Source organism: Puma concolor, chromosome A3, assembly GCF_028749965.1.
Source record: "Puma concolor isolate L17-30 chromosome A3, mPumCon1.1.hap2, whole genome shotgun sequence".
Taxonomy (NCBI): Eukaryota; Metazoa; Chordata; class Mammalia; order Carnivora; family Felidae; genus Puma; species Puma concolor.
The window spans coordinates 124,305,360-124,323,520 of NC_141669.1; the positions used below are offsets into that span (position 1 = coordinate 124,305,360).

Below are 18,161 nucleotides of genomic sequence, written 5' to 3' on the forward strand. Positions count from 1 at the left end.
GACAGAAGAGCCATTGATGCAGTCCACAGTGATCAGCTTCCAGGGCACAGAGAAAGGGTAGAGGGGGGAAGGTAGAGTGTGGATCTGGAGAGGCAAACAGAGAGCATGTAGCCCACCTGGCTCCACCCTATAATTAGGGGGATATGGAAGTCTGTTTGATTATTTAAAGCCTGACTGTCCCTGACAAGATGCTTTTGCTTTGCCACAGGGCAAGTTCTTTCACAACACCCGTTTGGGTGGTTGAAATGATTTTATTCTTGGGAGTCAATGGGCAGGCCATCTGACTGTTCCATTCGACATTGAACTTCAGCCCCATCCAGGAGAGGGGCCTGGAGTAGATCAGCTGCACTGACATACTGTATCCCCCTCCACAGACGCAGAGCTGGACCCCACTGTCCCAGACTCAGTCTGGGACCCCAGGTGACCACAGTCCGACTGCCCACCAACTCCTTGGCAGGTCTCGTCCACCCTTCTGCCACATCTGATCCCTGTATATGAATACCAGCCTGATTGTCTTAAAGTCACCATGCCTCCTCCAATAGTGCAGTCAGGACCACAGACTGCCCATGACTGTTACTGCCTGCCCACCACCCAGTCCTGTGGCCAGATTATACCCCATCCTACCACACCTTACCCAGCCCAGTCCAATTGTCTTCCCTTATGGCTACTGCTAACAGCTTCTGCATAACATCCAACCAATTAAGGTGGCCAGGGGGCGGAAGGCACCTGTAGGCTTTGTTCCCAAGACAAGCTTCAAGCCAGTAAGGTCTGGTTCTACCTTCCCATCATATCGCTCCACATGGAGAAGAATATCAAGTTGGCTGTGTATGGATGTAAAAGTTGTTCACTGCACTGCCTAGCTGGATGGGACAGTGAGGGTTAAAACCCAGCCCATGCCCCCCTGGCCAAGCTATGCACCTGGCATGAGAAAGCGTGCCTTTCTCTAATTTGAACAAAGATGTCTTTGGGCCAGCAGGCCACCTTCAAACAGATCCTATACAAAATCTGGGCAAAAGAGCTTGTGCCCAACACATCTGGGGCCTGGAATATTCTCTATATATCTCTGAATTTCAGGAAGTCAGATGGCTTCAAGGCCAGTCCTTCCTGTGGAAATTCATTACACAAAAAAAGACCTTCTGGAGTAACAAAAGATATCACTGCAATTACATTTATTAAAAAAAAAAAAAAGCATGGCAATCAATGTCTCATGCACAGACTGTGTTTCAAATGCCCTTAATCAATGGCTGTGCTAATTACACATTTATTGCAATTAATTTCATTTCAATTATGCCTTAATTACTAACCTTGAGTGAGACTGGGCAGCTTAGAGAATTTGTGTCACCACAGAGCTAGGACCCAGAGATAAGTTGCCATCGTCCTTCGACTGAAAGATGCTGCTGGGTTAAAAGTTGGTTTATTGGATCAAGGCCTTCTTTGGGGAGGAGGAGGCTGGTTTCTCCAGGGAGGCAATTCATAATGTGAGTCTGAAATTGAATGCAGGAAAGCAAGCAGCTGTGCTTACTAATTAACTGGAGCTGGTGTTTAATTTGCTTCGTATTGATGCCGATTCCTCACTGGTTCATTGGCTGTGGTCAGAGGATAAATGCCTTCAGAGTTCAGGCTTTTGTGGTGTCCTCAGCCTCTGGCTTAGTCCCACCTGCTCCTTCCCTTCCCTCCAAAGGAGGGCTCTTTCTTACACCCTCCTCATGTCTACAAGGCTCAGCTCTGCATTTCTGGGGCAGGGTACAGGGAAGGTGTCCTTGGCATTGATGGCCTGCCCATTGATTCCCAAGAATAAAACCATTTCAACAACCCAAACGGGTGTTGTGAGAGAACTTGCCCTGTGGCAAAGCAAAAGCATCTTGCATGATAGACAGAACTCAGGCTCTAGAACCCCCAAGTCCTAGGTTCAAGTCTCAGTTCTGATCATTCCTAGCTCTGTGGGTTTTTTTTTTTTAATATGAAATTTATTGTCAGATTGGTTTCCATACAACACCCAGTGCTCATCCTAGCTCTGTGGTCTTGAGCAAGCCATTTAATCTCATGAGTCAAGTAAATGAAAAACAAAAGTGCCCAGCAGTTGGTAGGAGCTCCAAGTGTCAAGTGCTTTCCACAATAAACCCCTTTCTAGGGCTTACAGAAAACCTGCCTCTGGGACATTTCTTTGTTTCTAGGAGAGCAGATATTTCCACAAAACACCTTTTTGAACCAGCTCAGGAGGAGGGAACTGTAGAAATATCCTAGTCCAGATCTTCATCTTAAAGATGGGGAGACTGAGGGCAAGCAAGGGAAAGCTGGAGGGCATATTGTGAGTTGATGCCAGAATTAGACTAGAACTAGGTAACCTGATTCCCAATTCTAGAACTTCCCTGCCACATGACAAGATAGCCTCTTTAGAAAGCCATTTGTTAGTATCTGGTAAAGACCGAAGACATACAAATATCCCATATGTGTGATCAAGGAGAAAGGTATAAAGATGTTTCCATGCAGGATTGTTTGTCATCAGAAACAAAAGTATGGACAACCTAAAAATCCCTCAATAGAAAAACACAGAGGCAAATTGTGCTGGAATAGCCACAGCAGCTAAAATGCATGTACTTGATCTATGTCATCAGCATGGAGGAAATTCTAAAACTTAATGTTTGGGGGGCTCTTGGGTGGCTCAGTCAGTTAAGCGTCTGACTTTGGCTCAGGTCACAATCTCGCGGTCTGTGAGTTCGAGACCCGCGTCAGGCTCTGCGCTGACAGCTGAGAGCCTGGAGCCTGCTTCGGATTCTGTGTCTCCCTCTCTCTCTGCACCGCCCCTGCTCATGCTGTGTCTCTCCCTCTCTCAAGAATAAACATTAAAAAAACTTTTTAACTTAACGTTTGAATTTTTAAAATCAAGTCTCAAAATGTTTACAGCACAGTATCCCTTATTTAATTTCTTTTTGAGAGAGAGAGCGCGTGAGAGCGGGAGAGGGGCAGAGAGAGGGAGAGAGTGAGATTCTCAAGCAGGCTCCACACTGTCAGTGCAGATCCTGATGTGGGGCTCAAATTCATGAACCTAGAGATCATGACCTGAGCCAACACCAAGAGTCAGATGCTTAACCAACTGAACCACCCAGGTGCCCCACTTATGTTAATTTTTTAAATTCACAAAGGCAAAGAGAGAGATTATAAATACATCCATATGTAATGTAGGTATTAAAACATGAGCAGGAAGAATATGTCAACTGAGGACAGGGGTGACTGGAGGACTGGAGAATAGGATTGAGGAGGGGGCAAAGGGCACTTAGACACGAAGCATAGCATTTTACTTATCCTTTTAAGAAATATTTAAAGCAAATGATTAAATGTTCACATGTGCTAGTTTGGGATGATAGTGTCTTGGTTCTTCTTACTTTCCAAATTCCTCATTCTGTTTGCAACATTTCATCAACACAGAAGAAGTAAAATGGTCAAGCGTTGGTAATCATTATCGACTAAGAACAGAGATACTTAACTTTGAGACGATCGTAGGTTAACACTCAGTGCCACCAGAGATAATGTGACCACACATCCCAGCCTGACAGGCCCCAAACAGAGCTTGCAGGACATCAAAGATACTCAACAAATATTAAATGAATGGATTAATTAAAGAATTAAACCTTAGTAGCTACCCAACAATGCATTTTCTCTCCTTTGCTTATAAAAGTTCACAGGAAAATCCGCAAAATGGACACAGTGAGACATAGATCAGTGATGAGTTCATTACAGTTACTTAGATCCTAGACTCTTGGAGAGGGATGATGGTGGCAGGGATTAGGGAGAGGGTAGTAGAAATGGAGAGAAGTGGACAGATTTCAAACATAATTAGATGAAATTAGTAGGATGTGCTGATGGACTATTCATGGTGTCAAGTCCCATCTTGGACACAGTGCATCTAAGGAGCAACCCAACCTTCGAAGGGTAACATGCACCTTCAGTTTCCCTCCAGCACTGATAACATCTCTTCCTGGGGCTCTGTGTGCTGGGCTCAGCCCTACACCAGGGCAGTGCCCATTGGCTGAGTGCCCCCAGAGGGTTCCCTGCTTCCGTCCCGTGGATTTTCAGGAAGGCTCTGGTGACTCAAATGTTAGTTTGCAGGCTGTCAGGCGGACTTTGAAGCAGCAGGTTGGCCTAAGCAGAGAGAGGAAGGTCTCTCCCTCTCACCTCTGCATTGTCCAACTTCTGACAATTCAAGTGGCCTGGATAAGAATGTTCCCCAACCTCACCACTAGGCTTCTATCCTGACTGGATCCCCAGGGGGATCCACACTAGAGCCTGTCTGTCACCTGCAGGACAGGGGCTGGTGCCAATTACATAAAACTATGAAAGGGTTCCTGGCCCCCAAGTTGCTAAGGAAATGCTCTGCTCTGACAGCATTGGCACGCGTCCGACAGCCAACGTCTGCCTTCACATCCCTTAAAACGGAACATAGAGGAAAACCCTTCTGTAAGTGGAAGCTTGACAGTGCGAGTGAAAATTATGCAAAAAGTGATTAGCATAATCAAATCTTTGTGGGTCACGCTGGAAATGCCTTTTCTTCAAACATGAGTCTTGCTCTTGGGTCTCGTCCATTCTTTTTCTGTCTTGAAAAGTGTGGAAATGTTGGCTTTATCCAGATGGACTCACTGACTCTGGGTGGCTGCAAATGGATTCCCCAAAGGCTGTGCACAGTTGGTTTTCTTTCAGCTTTTCTTAATTTTCATTTATTTTTCTTCTACCCTCACCTGGCACTGGGCCAGTGCTTTTGGGTTGAATAAATTTAAATGTCATTACTGATAATAGGAAAATCATGCCCACCTGTGAGCCATGCCACACACTATAACTTTCCAGAAGAGGGGATTATAGGCCATCAACAGCCTCCCTCCCACTTATCCATCAATCCATCAGCCACCAGTACACCAAGTCCCAGTTTAAGTTTCGTGCAGCTCCAGGGTGCCTCCAATTATCTCAATGACTCTTGCAAACTTCTCAAAAATTTCTCAAAACAAATTGAATTTTCATTCGGTATCCAGTTAAAAATAAGTTCATATCATGCGAGACTTCAAAGCAGAGTTTCTTTGCCTGGATTGGACAGGTCTATGGAAAGAATTCAGTGATCTTTGAACTTAGGCAGGAAAAAATTACTCTTTTTTCCCACTGAAACTTAGTATTTTCTTCCATTATGAATATAGGCAACAAACCACAGTAGTATTAGAAGGACAAGGGGCGCCTGGGTGGCTCAGCCGGTTAAACGCCTGGCTTCGGCCCAGGTCATGATCTCATAGCTCATGGGTTCGAGCCCCGCATCGGGTTCTGTGCTGACAGCGTGGAGCCTGGAGCTGCTTTGGATTCTGTGTCTCCCTCTCTCTCTGCCCCTCTCCTGCTCACACTCTCTCTATCTCTGTCAAAAATGAATAAACATTTTAAAAAAAGAAGAAGAAAGACCTGGGCTTTCACCATTTAAACCCATGGATTTTTTTCATATCACCTAACAGTTGCTATATACGTCATATATTTTGAAATATTTACATTCAACACTACTTACAAATTTTTTTTATCATTTATTTATTTTTGTGAGACAGAGCACAAGCGGGGGAGGGGCAGAGAGAGAAGGAGACACAGAATCTGAAGCAGGCTCCAGACTCCGAGCAAGCGTTCAGCACAGAGCCCGATGTGGGGCTCAAACCCACAAACTGTGAGATCATGACCTGCCAAAGAAGGTCACTTAGCCAGCTGAGCCACCCGGGCGCCCCTACATTCAACACTATTTTAAATTCTCCTCTAGGTTGATAGTTAAAGCATTAATAAAGAAGCACACTTACCAAGATATCACAAAATTGTTTTTCTTAACATTTGTATAACTATCTTTCAATATAATTGGTTTTCTTTGGATTCCTATGTATTTGTTACGCATTTAAAACCTTTATATTGAGCAGAGATCCATAGGCTTCACCTGGCTATTGGTGGGGAGGGATCCATAGGGAAGAACAAGTCTAGGAACTCTGCTGTGGAGGGGGAGAAAAAGGGGCACGAGGGGAACAATTTTTAATTTAACAACCATGGACAGAGAAGCTGTTACGATGCCATCTTGTTCTGAGCTTACTCAAAGGATAAGATGTCCAAGGATAAAAGCAACAAGATTCCACCTCTCTTCCACCCCTCTTCCTAAACAACACTTCTCAAACTTTAATCTCATGTGGTAAAGAACTGGGGCACTTGGGTGGCTCAGTCAGTTAAGTGTCCGACTTCGGCTCAGGCCATGATCTCACGGTTTGTGAGTTGGAGCCCCGCATTGGGCTCTGTGCTGACAGCTCAGGGCCTGGAGCTTACTTCAGATTCTGTGTCTCCCTCTCTTTCTGCTCCTCCCCTGCTCATGCTCTGTCTCTCTCTCTAAAAAATAAATTAACATAAAAAAAATAAGATCATGAGGTAAAGAATTAAGCCTTGCCCAAGGAGAGATTCTGGCCTTTGTTCCTGGCTCCTAGGAGGTAACCGCCAAATCCTTAAAATTTCCTGGGAGATAGAGGTGAGAATTTGGAGGTGGTTTGTTATGCAGCTATAGGTGACTGATATACCCCTGAACACTAGTGCATACCCCACCTGAATGAACTTTCTGCCCCTCTATCTTCTGTAAGTCAGTCCCCCAAGACCCTATCCCATGTTAGAAGCAAACCTTGTGCCAGTTCCCAGCCCTCCCCCTTCACTGTCTCTGTTTCTATTTTGATTCTCATTAACTGTGTGATCTTGGAAAAAAATATTTAACTCCTCTGAGCTTCACTTCTGTAGAGTTGTTGGGAATGTTGGGAACACAAACACACCTTCATGTTTATAAACTCTCTAGGACAATTCTCAGTATGCAGAGGATGTTCAACAAATGGTAGTGGGTCAGCCATTCCAGATGGATTCCTGAGAACTAGTGTGAGCATCACTGCACTGAGGCACTACAGGATGAGCCAAAAGCTAAGATGGATGGATGATGGATACACAGGGATCTGGTTGGATAACTGAATAGATGAATGGAAAGATGGATGGACGGAGGAGGGATGGAAGGATGGATAAATTAAGATGTGTGTACCTTTGGAAGGGCATGTAAACAGATGGTTGAATCATTTATGGGTGGAGAATGGAGCCCCTCATCCCTGTGGACACCCAACTACCTCACATTTGCTTCTTTGCCTCTTCCTTCTAACTCCCACTCATTCCTCGCCTTCACAATCAACTCCTGGGTTTATTTTAAGTGTCCTATTGAACAAATCACAAAACCTAAATTGGCTGGTTGAGGGTTTCTAGCATTCTAATTGTGAAGCATGCTTCTGAATGACTTAGGAGCTGAGGGGAGCTTGAAAAAAGCCCAAGATGCTGAGAGAAAATGAGAAACATGACATTTTGAAAAGGAAGCCAATTTTCTTTAACTAAAACTGTTGCCTCTGTAAACCATATTATAAATCCAATAAATTCACATAATTCTATGGTAAGTCCTTCACAAAAGAGAGAGAGGAGGGGAAAGGAAGAAAGAGAAAAAAGTATAAGAAAAATGTTGCAGAGATTTCCAAAGCCTTCCACCCTTTAAAAACAACTGCTTTGAACCTTATCATAGTTATTAAGAGTTAAACTACCTGAATTCAAATACAGGCTCCGTCAATTCCAAGTGGCATAACCTTGGGTAAATCATGTACCCTTTCCATGCCTCAATTCCTTCATTTATAAGATGCAGATGATAATAATACCTGCTTCATTGGGTAGCTGTGAGGATTACGGAGATAATATAGGTAAAGCCCTTAGAAATGTTCCAGGTATATGGTAAATTCATGGTAAATGTGAGCAAATATTATTACTATTACTCCCACATACAGTCACTAGGTGAAGAACACAGCAGCAGGCAGGACTTGGGTGACCTAGATGCCCTAGGGAATACAAATGAACTTGTCACTGCTCTGAAGATTCTTATCATCCCCTACAGCTTCACATATTTATATTCTCTGCCCTGATTATCACCCCCAACCATGATCCTGACGTCATGTAACCCAAGTATGGATGTGGATTATGTGGTCCAGTCTCAACATGATGTTCTATTGAAAGAAACAATCCAGGAACCAAAAAGTAATTTAAAGTATTCAAATATTTGCTCAGCATCTCCAAGAATTTCAAAGGGAGACATGCATTAACACACAATAAGCGTCTTTAAAACCTCCTCTCACTGCTGCTTTCAATCTCTCACATAGCATCTCCCCCAAAATTCACCCTCTCTCCTCACTCTCAACCTCCCAGCCATGAGGCTTTTCTATTTCTTACCCCTCCCTGTATTCCCATATTAGCTCTTCACCACGTAAACCATCTCAACCATCTAACAGCATTAGTGCCTTCTGCCCATTTCCTACTTTACCTGGATTCTGAACAACAAAGGTGAGCTCAGCAGGTGACCAAGAAGGCCAGAATTCTTACCATAGAATCAGGGAAACTTAAAAATACTCATTCATAACTGTTGTCTCTGCTACACTAAGTTCTCTGAAACCTCCTGCCTTGGCTCAAGCTATTTCCTCTGCCTAGAATGCACTTCAATTCTTTTGAGAGGCTTTTGGTTGGATCTGCATCTGTGTTGTGACAGCTGGGAATGAGGCTGGGATGGAGAACAAAGGAGGTGTGAAGTCTAGTCTGGGCAGTCTGACTAATCTCCAGTCTGGTTTGGAAAATGCAGAATGTGCTCCCACATAGATTGGGTGACCCCTGGCTGAGCATGTGGTCCAGGAGACACAATGGCTAGTAAAGAGTTGAACTAATTGACCCCCCCAAAACATAGGTCTTACGGCATTTAGGACAAAAGAGCCCCACAATGGGGACAAAAGGGAGGACTGGGAAGTAGGGCAATGTTCACCCACAATGTTCATAGCCACCAAATGCCACCCACTAGTCTCGATGAGGCAAGAGCCTCAGACTTGGAGGGTAGCACAAGATTCTCCAGACCAGCAGGCCCATGGTGGCATCTCTGTATCTTTACCTCCACCCCCTGCAATGTGGAGCCTGTTTCCCCTAGACCAGACCTTTGGAAAAACACCTTAGCAAGCTCATTTTTCACACTGTAGTTTACAGTTTTCAGTCTACTTTTACCTTTGTCCACATGAACCCATGAGACCACCAGGAGTGGAATCCCAGCTCTGGCCATAACTCCATTGACTTTGAGCATGTCACTACCCCTCTCTGGGGCTCAGTTTTCTTACCTGAAAAATGGGAGTGTATTAGTCAGGATAAATTGAGCTATGCTGCGTAACAAACAAGGCTCAAAACTCAATGCCTTTATACTACAACAACTTATTTCTTGTTCATAATATCCAAGGTGAGCCTGTGAAGAATTCTGCTCAACACAATCACACAGACTGAGAGTCTGTACCCTCTTGTAGCTGAACCATCTGAAACACAGGCATCTATATTCATATGGCAGGAGAAGAACTAAATTAGAGCAGGCTTCTAACTACCTCAGAAGTGACATGCATTACTCCCACTCATATTTTATTGGCCAGAACTAGTCGCCTGGCTCTGCCTAATTCCAAAGAAACCAAGAAATATAAGAAAACAAATGGATCTTTAGTAAGCAATACTGTCTCTGCCACAAGGTACAATAATAATACCTCCCTTACAAGGTAACTCAAAGGATTAGATGAACAATTATATTTCAAAAGGATTTTAACATTTAAACCTCAGTAAAATATTTACTGTGCAGCTTCTATCTGCTAGGCCTGATGCTCAGTGCCAAGAATATCCTCATGGAGGTTACAGACTAGTGCATGAGACAGACAAAAATCAGATAATCCCACCAATGAGAGTGTAAGGAAGCACTGAGACAGGTGCACTGAGAGAGAGAGATGCATGGTGATGTAACAGGGAGCCCAGAATCATCTGGGGGTCCAGGAAGTATTCTCTGAGGTCATTCTTGAGTTAAGATCTGAAGGATCAGCAACCATTAAGTAGACAAGCAGTTAAAGAGAAGGTACAAAGAGCACTGATAGCAGGAGAAATAGTATAGACAAAGGCCCAGTGGCAGGAAAATTCCAGCTTGCTTGGAGGACTGAGAAAAAGTCCAAGAGGCTTGAGTCCTGAGACCAAAGGGCAGCATGGCATGAGAGAGAATCATTGAGTTCAGCAGGGGCCATACCTTGCAGGCCAGGACAAGGATTTATCAAACTGTGATAACAGTTAATTGTGGTCACCGTTACCACTTTGCAGAAGTAGAAACTGATCCCCTGAGATGCCAGGAGACCCAGTTAGAGTCACACAGCCATCAGAGGAGGAGCTAGAAACCTGATTCAAGTCCTAACTACTGTGTGGCCTCCTCCAAAAGCTTCAGGGCAATTCAGGACTAACATCCTTCTCCCCCATCAGGAACAATCCTAGATCCTTCCTGGGGCGCATTCAGCCTCCCAGCCAGTGATGCATGCCAATACACAGTGTTGGCCTGGGCTGGGCCAGCCCCACGGATGGCAGCTAGGATGGCTGAGGCCAAGAGCTGGGAAGAGACCACAGAGACCTCAGGCACTTCCCTTCTATACCAGCTGCACTGCTGTTGCACCACAGGGCTTTAGGCAAGTAATTTCCCCCTTCCAGCCCTCAGTCCCCCAATCTCTGAAATGAAAACATTGAACCAGATGGTCTTGAGGTCCCTTCCAGCAACAGGAGGCTTAGGTGTGTTTTCCAGCTGAGTAATGAAGGGGGAAAGTGAATAGGCTCTGAACCCAGTCTTTATCTGGAGAACCGCAATTTGCCAAACAAGAAAATCAAAGGGAAATTGCAAAGATGATGAGGGATGAACCTTTTTTAGGAACAACAACCTAATCACAAGTCACTGCTAGAGAAGAAATGTCACAAAAACCTTGATTTGCAGCTTTAGGGAGCAGCATGCCATGGAAGACAGGCAATTAACAACGTGAGAAGCTTCTCAGAGGCACAGATGAATCATGGAAGGCAGTGCCTATAGGCTGGAAAGGATGCCAGACAGCACGTGATCAAAATCCTAGTCTGATTCATAAAGTCCTTGTGGAGCTGCTCCAGCAAGAAGCCAGTCTGAATCTTCCTGAACTCCCCTTGTAGTAGGAAGCTTCATACCCATTCCCCTTTTGGACAGTGGCCAGCACAGTGCAATGCACATAGAAAGAGCTCAATACATAATTTTGAATGAATGAATGAATGAATGAATGAATGAATGGCCCTGGTGCTGCTCAAATAACTCTCTTGATATTTTCACCCAGGAGTCCTGGTGCTACTCTCCGGAGCATGCTTGGTGTCATGACTGTCTATCTTAGGAAGGGATCACCCAAAGCAGACCCTGATTCTGGAGGTGCTTTTAGGAACCTCTAGCTGGAGAGTGGGGAAATAATTTAGGGAAAGGAAGGAAGCTAATAGGGGGACATTAATGAACAGGTTACCACTGTGGGGAATTTTGGCTTAAAGATTTTTGCTTAAAGAAGATGATAGGGAACATGCTGGCCAAGATGGGAGCCATGAGCCACGTGGAGCTATTGAGGACTTGAAGTGTGGCTAGTTCAAATCGAGATATAGAGTAACTATAAAATACCCACCAGATTTTGAAGACCTAGTATTTAAAAAAAGTAAAATATCTCATTGTTGATTTTTGTATCATTTATGTATTCAGGGGACAACATTTTGAATATATTGGGTTAAAATATAGTATTAAAACTGATCTTCTGTGATAATTTCTTTTTGCCTTAAAAGAACATAGGTGGCTCACAATTATGGCTCACATTATATTTCTATTGTTCGATGCAGACATAGAACATACCTTAGAGTTACTCCTCCCAAGGGGTGAGAGAGCTGAACTTCTACCCGCCAGTTTCTATGCATCATCGGTTGAGTGCTGCTCCCAGGGGTTAATTTCCCTGGTATTTCAACATGCCCCATGCACCAGCAAGTATCTGCAAGCAGAGAAAACCCTCAGGCGGAGTTGCAGGATCTTGCCATAGGAAGCCACCAGCATGCGAGTGTAGGGGATGTGGGCAGAGTACCAGTAGCACCTGCTGTGCTGTGCCTTTCATCACAACTAATACACACCCCCAGGAAGCGGTAAGCCAAATTCCCTATTACACCATTATTACTCCTTCTTGCTCATTCAGTCATTCACGCATCTAGACAAAAAGCATCTGTACTATGGGAATGCTGGCACACCAAGACAGCCACCAGCAGTCTTATTTTATCAGTGCCTCGGAGGAGAAAAGAAAAGGAGGACGGCCCATGGACTGTTAGCAGAGCTCAGGGGTGCTTGGTGTTGGGCCCTGGATCAAGGGAAGGAGCAGGGACTAACCTCAGAGGTGAAAGCATGAAGGCTTGACCCTAAGTGGTGCCCTCTGGCCCAGCCCAAGGGGAACTTGGTCTGAGCAGCTCTAAGGTTTAATTGAATTAAACCAAGACAAGTTCCATTCTCCAGAGAGCCTAACATGACAGCTGTTAGGCATGGCTGGGGAGACAGTATGCCTCAACCACTCCATTGGTGGGGGAGATATTCCTGCCCTAGGGTCATGGGGATGGATGGCTAATTTACCACGCTCGACACTGGACAGATACGCTTGATGGCAATGTGTTGATCACACATACGGCCCAGGTGAGGAGGACACTGCATGTCACACAAGGCCACATGGGCATCTTATGCCAGAACAGAGTGCGCCACCAAGGGCTGTGGGTGGCAGGCCTGTATTATCAAGAGAGTGAGGTGACCCTTGGTTCCCACAAGAGGATGTGATTGGCTTCCTTGAACAACCCCACGATCTGGCAGGGAATTGAAACCTGCTATTCAGGGATAAGAGGGAACTGCACCCGGTCCCCTTGAGAAGGAGGGTTGCTCAGCAAGGGTACCTTAACTGTGGAAGCAGAGTGGAAAGGGGAACCTGCAGTCAGGCCAGGCAAAGCCTCCCAGTTTCACCAGATGTAAACACAGCACACCACACTGTGCCTTAATTTTAATTAATGCGCCCCAGGGATGACAACAGCAGCAGCCACAAAACTCATCTGGGTTAGTGGTGTCAGCTCAGGTAGCCTCCACATGCACAGAATGTCAGACCCCCCCATTCATTAATACTCAGTGCTGCCCAAAGTGGGCTCAGTGCTGTGCTTCAGCCTGAGGGGTGAGTGATGGAGACGCTCCGTTATGGGCACATTGCTGACCCTCCTGTCTCCTCCTAAATCTCCCAGCCCCAGCTAGGTCAAACATCCCCACCCCCGGCTATTTGAATCCCTTGCTTTCTTTCCTACCTCTTGCATTTGGCACAAACAGACATTAATACATCTGCCCTTTGCTCCTTTAAGAAAACAGGCCCCATAACCCAGACATTTAGTTTTGCCCTACAGCACTGAACATGGAAGGAAGCTGGCTGTCAGTAATAAGGGTCCAACCTGGGACCCTGGCTTCTAGACCCCACCTCCCATCCTTCCATCTTGTCTGCTCCCGGTGACTTAGCACAGCCAATCAGAGGGCTGGGTTTGCTTTCTGCACTGGCCTTTCTCAACTTCTATAATCAATGCCTGGCTTGAGACACCATCTAGACTGAAGCCACAGAGAGATGCACTTTGTTCTGCTCTTTTTTTTTTTTTTTTTTTTTTTTTTTTTTAAATTTTTTTTTTTTCAACGTTTATTTATTTTTGGGACAGAGAGAGACAGAGCATGAACGGGGGAGGGGCAGAGAGAGAGGGAGACACAGAATCGGAAACAGGCTCCAGGCTCTGAGCCATCAGCCCAGAGCCTGACGCGGGGCTCGAACTCACGGACCGCGAGATCATGACCTGGCTGAAGTCGGACGCCTAACCGACTGCGCCACCCAGGCGCCCCTGTTCTGCTCTTAATGTAGCCCAGGCATCCAGCTAATAAGAGCTTCAGAACACTGCACCTCAGAGAGATGACCCCCCGAGGGCATATGCGAGACCCTATGTGGCTACTACTCTGCTTGGGTGGGAAGTCCAAGCTACCAGTGCTTGAAACCCACCCCAGGTACCTCCTTCCAGCTGCATTCTGGAGGTCAGGTCCCACGCAGACCCACCGTCCAGTGCTGAGGGGGAGTGATGTCTGGGAACCAACTTCCCAAGCATCTGGAAGCATTCCTAGAGTCTGGCCAAATCTGTGTTGTTTACCAGAATGCCCCGGCTGGTAGCCTTATTAAATCCAATTTCCATCAGAATCTAGCAGTTAGGTCAGACCTGCCACTTTGGGCACCCAGGGACCATAACCCCACAGTCCAAAGAGGGGTTGAGAGACTCTATAAACAAGACACTAAAATTAGGCTTCAGATTCCTGGAGAAGCAAACAACACTGCCAAAGCTTTGCCGTGACTTATCCAGTGGGCAGCCTGCTAGGAACTTAGACTATGCTTCTGTTTCTGGGATCAGGGTTTTCTCTGCTTCAGTGAGAAGTCACCTTCTCTTGGGGCACCTGGGTGGCTCAGCCAGTTAAGAGTCCAACCTCGGCTCAGGTCATGATCTCATGGCTTGTGGGTTCAAGCTGAGAGCCTGCAGCCTGTTTCAGATTCCTCTTTCTCTGCCCCTCCCCTGCTTGCACTCTGTCTGTGTGTGTGTCTCTCTCTCAAAAAGAAAGAAACATTAAAGAAAAAAGAAGAAATCACCTTCTCTTTCCTGGGAAGGTGGGGAGTGGGGCTCGTGCAGAGAGTGACCCCTCTGAGAAGGAGAAGAGGCCAGTTTGGGAGGTTCTGATAACTAGTTTGCTGGGGCTGGCACAGACAGGATGGCCCAAACAGCAGAAAGTGAATTCCTCCCGGTTTGGAGACTAGGAGTCCAAGATCAAGGTGTCAGCAAAGTTGATTTCTGCTGAGGCCTCTCTCCTTGGCTTGCGGATGGCCTCCTTCTCCCTGTGTCCTCACATGGTCTTTCCTCCATGTGTGTGCATATCTATGTCCTAATCTCTTTTTTTTTAATGTTTATTTATTTTTGAGAGAGAGAGAGAGAGAGAGAGAGAGACAGAGCGTGAGCAGGGAAGGGGCAGAGCGAGAGGGAGATACAGAGTCCAAAGCAGGCTCCAAGCTCTGAGCTGTCAACACAGAGCCCAATGCAGGGCTGGAACCCATGAACCATGAGATCATAACCTGAGCTGAAGTCGGACACTTAACCCACTGAGCCACCCAGGCGCCCCTGCTATGTCTTAGTCCTTTAAGGACCAGTCCTAGGGGATTAAGGCCCACCATATGACCTCATTTTACCTTAATTACCACTTTAAAGGTACCATCTCCAAACACAGTCACATTCTGAGGTCCTGGGGGTTATAACTTCAACATATAAATTGGGGGCAGGGGGCATAATTCAGCCCATCCCTGACCCTTCCTCTTTCAGAGTCAGCAAGGTCAGGGTGCCTCGTACAGGGCAGGGTTTTATTTGCCTAGGAGACCAACAAGCCCCACCATGGAGTAAAGAATCAGAAGAAGGGCCTCTGTGTAAAATGGCCTAAAGAAGAGGGGGCAGCACCCCGAGAAGGAGACTGAGTAGACGGGAAGATGAGGGCATTTGGATGGGGGCAAGAGATTAGGTCACCAGGTCAGAGCATGGATGTGAGCACATTTCCCTGGCAGTGTGTGTCCAGGAAGGATGACCGGCCCATGAAGAAGCTTGCAAGATAACAAGGGATATTTAGCTTTCAGAAGAAGGGGATGGGATTCCTATCGTCACCTCCCAGCAGAAGGGTAACCAGTGTGCCCCAGAGAAAACATTGGACCCGTGGGTATAAACCAAAGAGAGGTATCTTTCAGGTACAGGAAAATAAAAACATTCTAGGCATTGAAATGTTCAGCCTTGGAGTAATCTGCTGCCACCAGTAGCGACCTCCTTTCACTCCAAGTATTTCATTCGGGCTGGAAGATCATCAGGGCACTTAGGGAAGTTTTCCTGTAACTCCCGAATCCCTGTGATGTATCAGATAAGAGACTGAGACTACATAATTTAGCTCACAGACTGCCCTTGTGGTCCTTCAGGCTGCTATAACACCAGCCTCTCTCTTTCCACACTGGATGAATTTAGAGTAGCTAATGACACATAATTCTGGCACGGAATTCATGACATCCATCCAAAATGTCCAAGCTACTTACTATATATTCATAGTAGCTACTACTGTAAATCAACAGATCTTCATACACACACACACACACACACACACACACACACACACACACACACACAACAGCAAGACAGTTTACCTAAAAAGTGTAAAAGAACTTCTGGGCCCTATCAAGAAATTAAGTCTTTTGGAAGAATTTGGCTGTGTGTCTATTGGGTCAGAAGTACAACATCACCTGGGGCGCCTGGGTGACTCAGTCAGTTAAACGTCTGACTCTTGATTTTGGCTCAATTCATGATCTCAGGGTCGTGAGGTTGAGCCACGTTCAGCGTGAAGTCTACTTGAGGGCCTCTCTCTCTCTCTCTCTCTCTCTCTCTCTCTCCCCCCCTCCCCTGCTTGTTCTCTCTCTCTCTCTAAAAAAAAAAAAAAAAAAGCTAAGAAAAAAAACACAATATCACTCTAGAAGTCCCCCAAATTATGTCTACATCCCAATCCCAGTGAATACATTTTTTTATTGAGGTAAAATTCACAGAACATAAAATTAACTATTTTAAAGTGTACCATTCAGTAGCATTTAGTGCGTCCCCACTACCTCTCTCTAGCTCCAAAACGGTTCCATCAGCCCAATTGCAAACCCCCTTCCCATTTAGTCACCCCTCACATCTCACAGCCCCCAGCCCCAGGCAACCACTGACCTACTTTCTGTCTCTATGGATTTACCTCTTCTGGATATTTCATATGAATGAAATCATACAATGTGTGACCCTTTGTGTCTAGCTTTTTTTTACTTAGTGTAACGCTTTTGAGGTCCATCCATGTGGTGGCACGCATCGGTATTTCATTCCTTTATATGGCTGAATGATATTCCATTGTCCTCAAACTTTGAATAAGATGCTTCTCTTTTTCACTTTGAAGTGGGCTCAGAAATTATGAAGCTGGTCTCAGCTGGCTCTCATGGGGGTTTGGAGCCAGTCACGCTCAGCAGGACTGCCGCCTGCCCTCCCTTCCATGCACCTTGCGCCATACAGCCAAAATGGTCTTCCTCGGGGAAGCCTGACCATGTCCCTCCCTGTGTAAGATCTTCCCGCAACTGCCACTCATCTGCCCCCAGCCTGTCTGTGTCTCAGCCCCATGGCTGTGGGCCCCAGCTCTCTGAAGGACCAGGCTCTGGTGACTCTCCACGTGTCCCTCCTGCCCCCACCTCCCCCCTCGAATTGGTTCTAAGGTCCTAGTGCTCAAAAATCAGGCAAAAGTGGTGGATGGGCCATCAGATCAGTGGTGACAAAGCTGCAATTTGCCTCAAGGCTGACCTTCCAGGAAGACAGGCTGAGAGATTGATGAGTCCATTGAAGCTTTCACGCTGACACTTTTGGGGATCATGGCGCTTACTTACGAGGGGACTTATGTAACCAATGAGATATAAATAAGCACATTAAAGTATTCCTGCTCCAACCCAGCTTAATGGCCAAGAAACTAATTGTCAGAAATTGGAAAGGGTCTGAAATAAATACGGCACTTCATGTCACATAGGGAACCCGGCCAAAGACGTCAGATTAAACGCAGGGATGTTGAGAGCATGCTTCCAGACACCCACGGAGCATTTTTTTTTTTTCATTTTGGTCATTAGGTTCTCCACTTTCTCACATCAACCAACACAGAACAGTAACCAGCACCAGCTTGATTCTACCTCCTTCCAAGAGCCAGGAGAGTGAGCCAGAAGCCGTGGGTCCAGAGATCACCCGTCTGGCTTGTCCTCTCAGTGGCTGATGCCTCTATGGTCAGGAGTGTGTGACATCAGAACCTCAACCAGGAACAGGGGTGTCACAGGTCAGCCTTTGTAGACTGGGTTCCCAGTTGTCAAAGCCGACACCTGCCACCTCGGCCTTCCCCTGCTCCTCACCAGGCCCTGGGTCACCACCTCCAAGGTCTCACTCCACCAGGGCAGCTCTCTCCTTAGTCTCTCCGCCTCCAGATTCTTTCATGCCACCCTTCAGATGGGCTTATCTCCCCATCCAGACAGGAGCCCCCTGCCCTGGCTCCACCTTTCCCCAAGCTGCCATGTCTTCTCCTCCCCCCACCCCCCGCAACCGGCCATCCACATCTGCTGCCCAGCCTTCTTATC

The 18,161-nt window shown here is 46.2% G+C and overlaps 1 long non-coding RNA gene across 5 annotated transcripts in view; it reads right to left on the reverse strand.

Moving 5' to 3' along the window:
- Window positions 1-18,161, reverse strand: part of LOC147582744 (uncharacterized) — a 136,862-nt gene that overhangs the window by 19,443 nt on the left and 99,258 nt on the right. For 4 of the 5 annotated variants that reach the window (XR_015249473.1, XR_015249476.1, XR_015249475.1 and 1 more), the window contains 2 exons: window positions 17,727-17,840; window positions 11,777-11,909 (listed from right to left, as the gene is read on the reverse strand). This is a non-coding gene — a long non-coding RNA (uncharacterized LOC147582744). The remainder of the gene's footprint in view (window positions 1-11,776; window positions 11,910-17,726; window positions 17,841-18,161) is intronic. The other variant, XR_015249474.1, reaches the window with a different exon arrangement.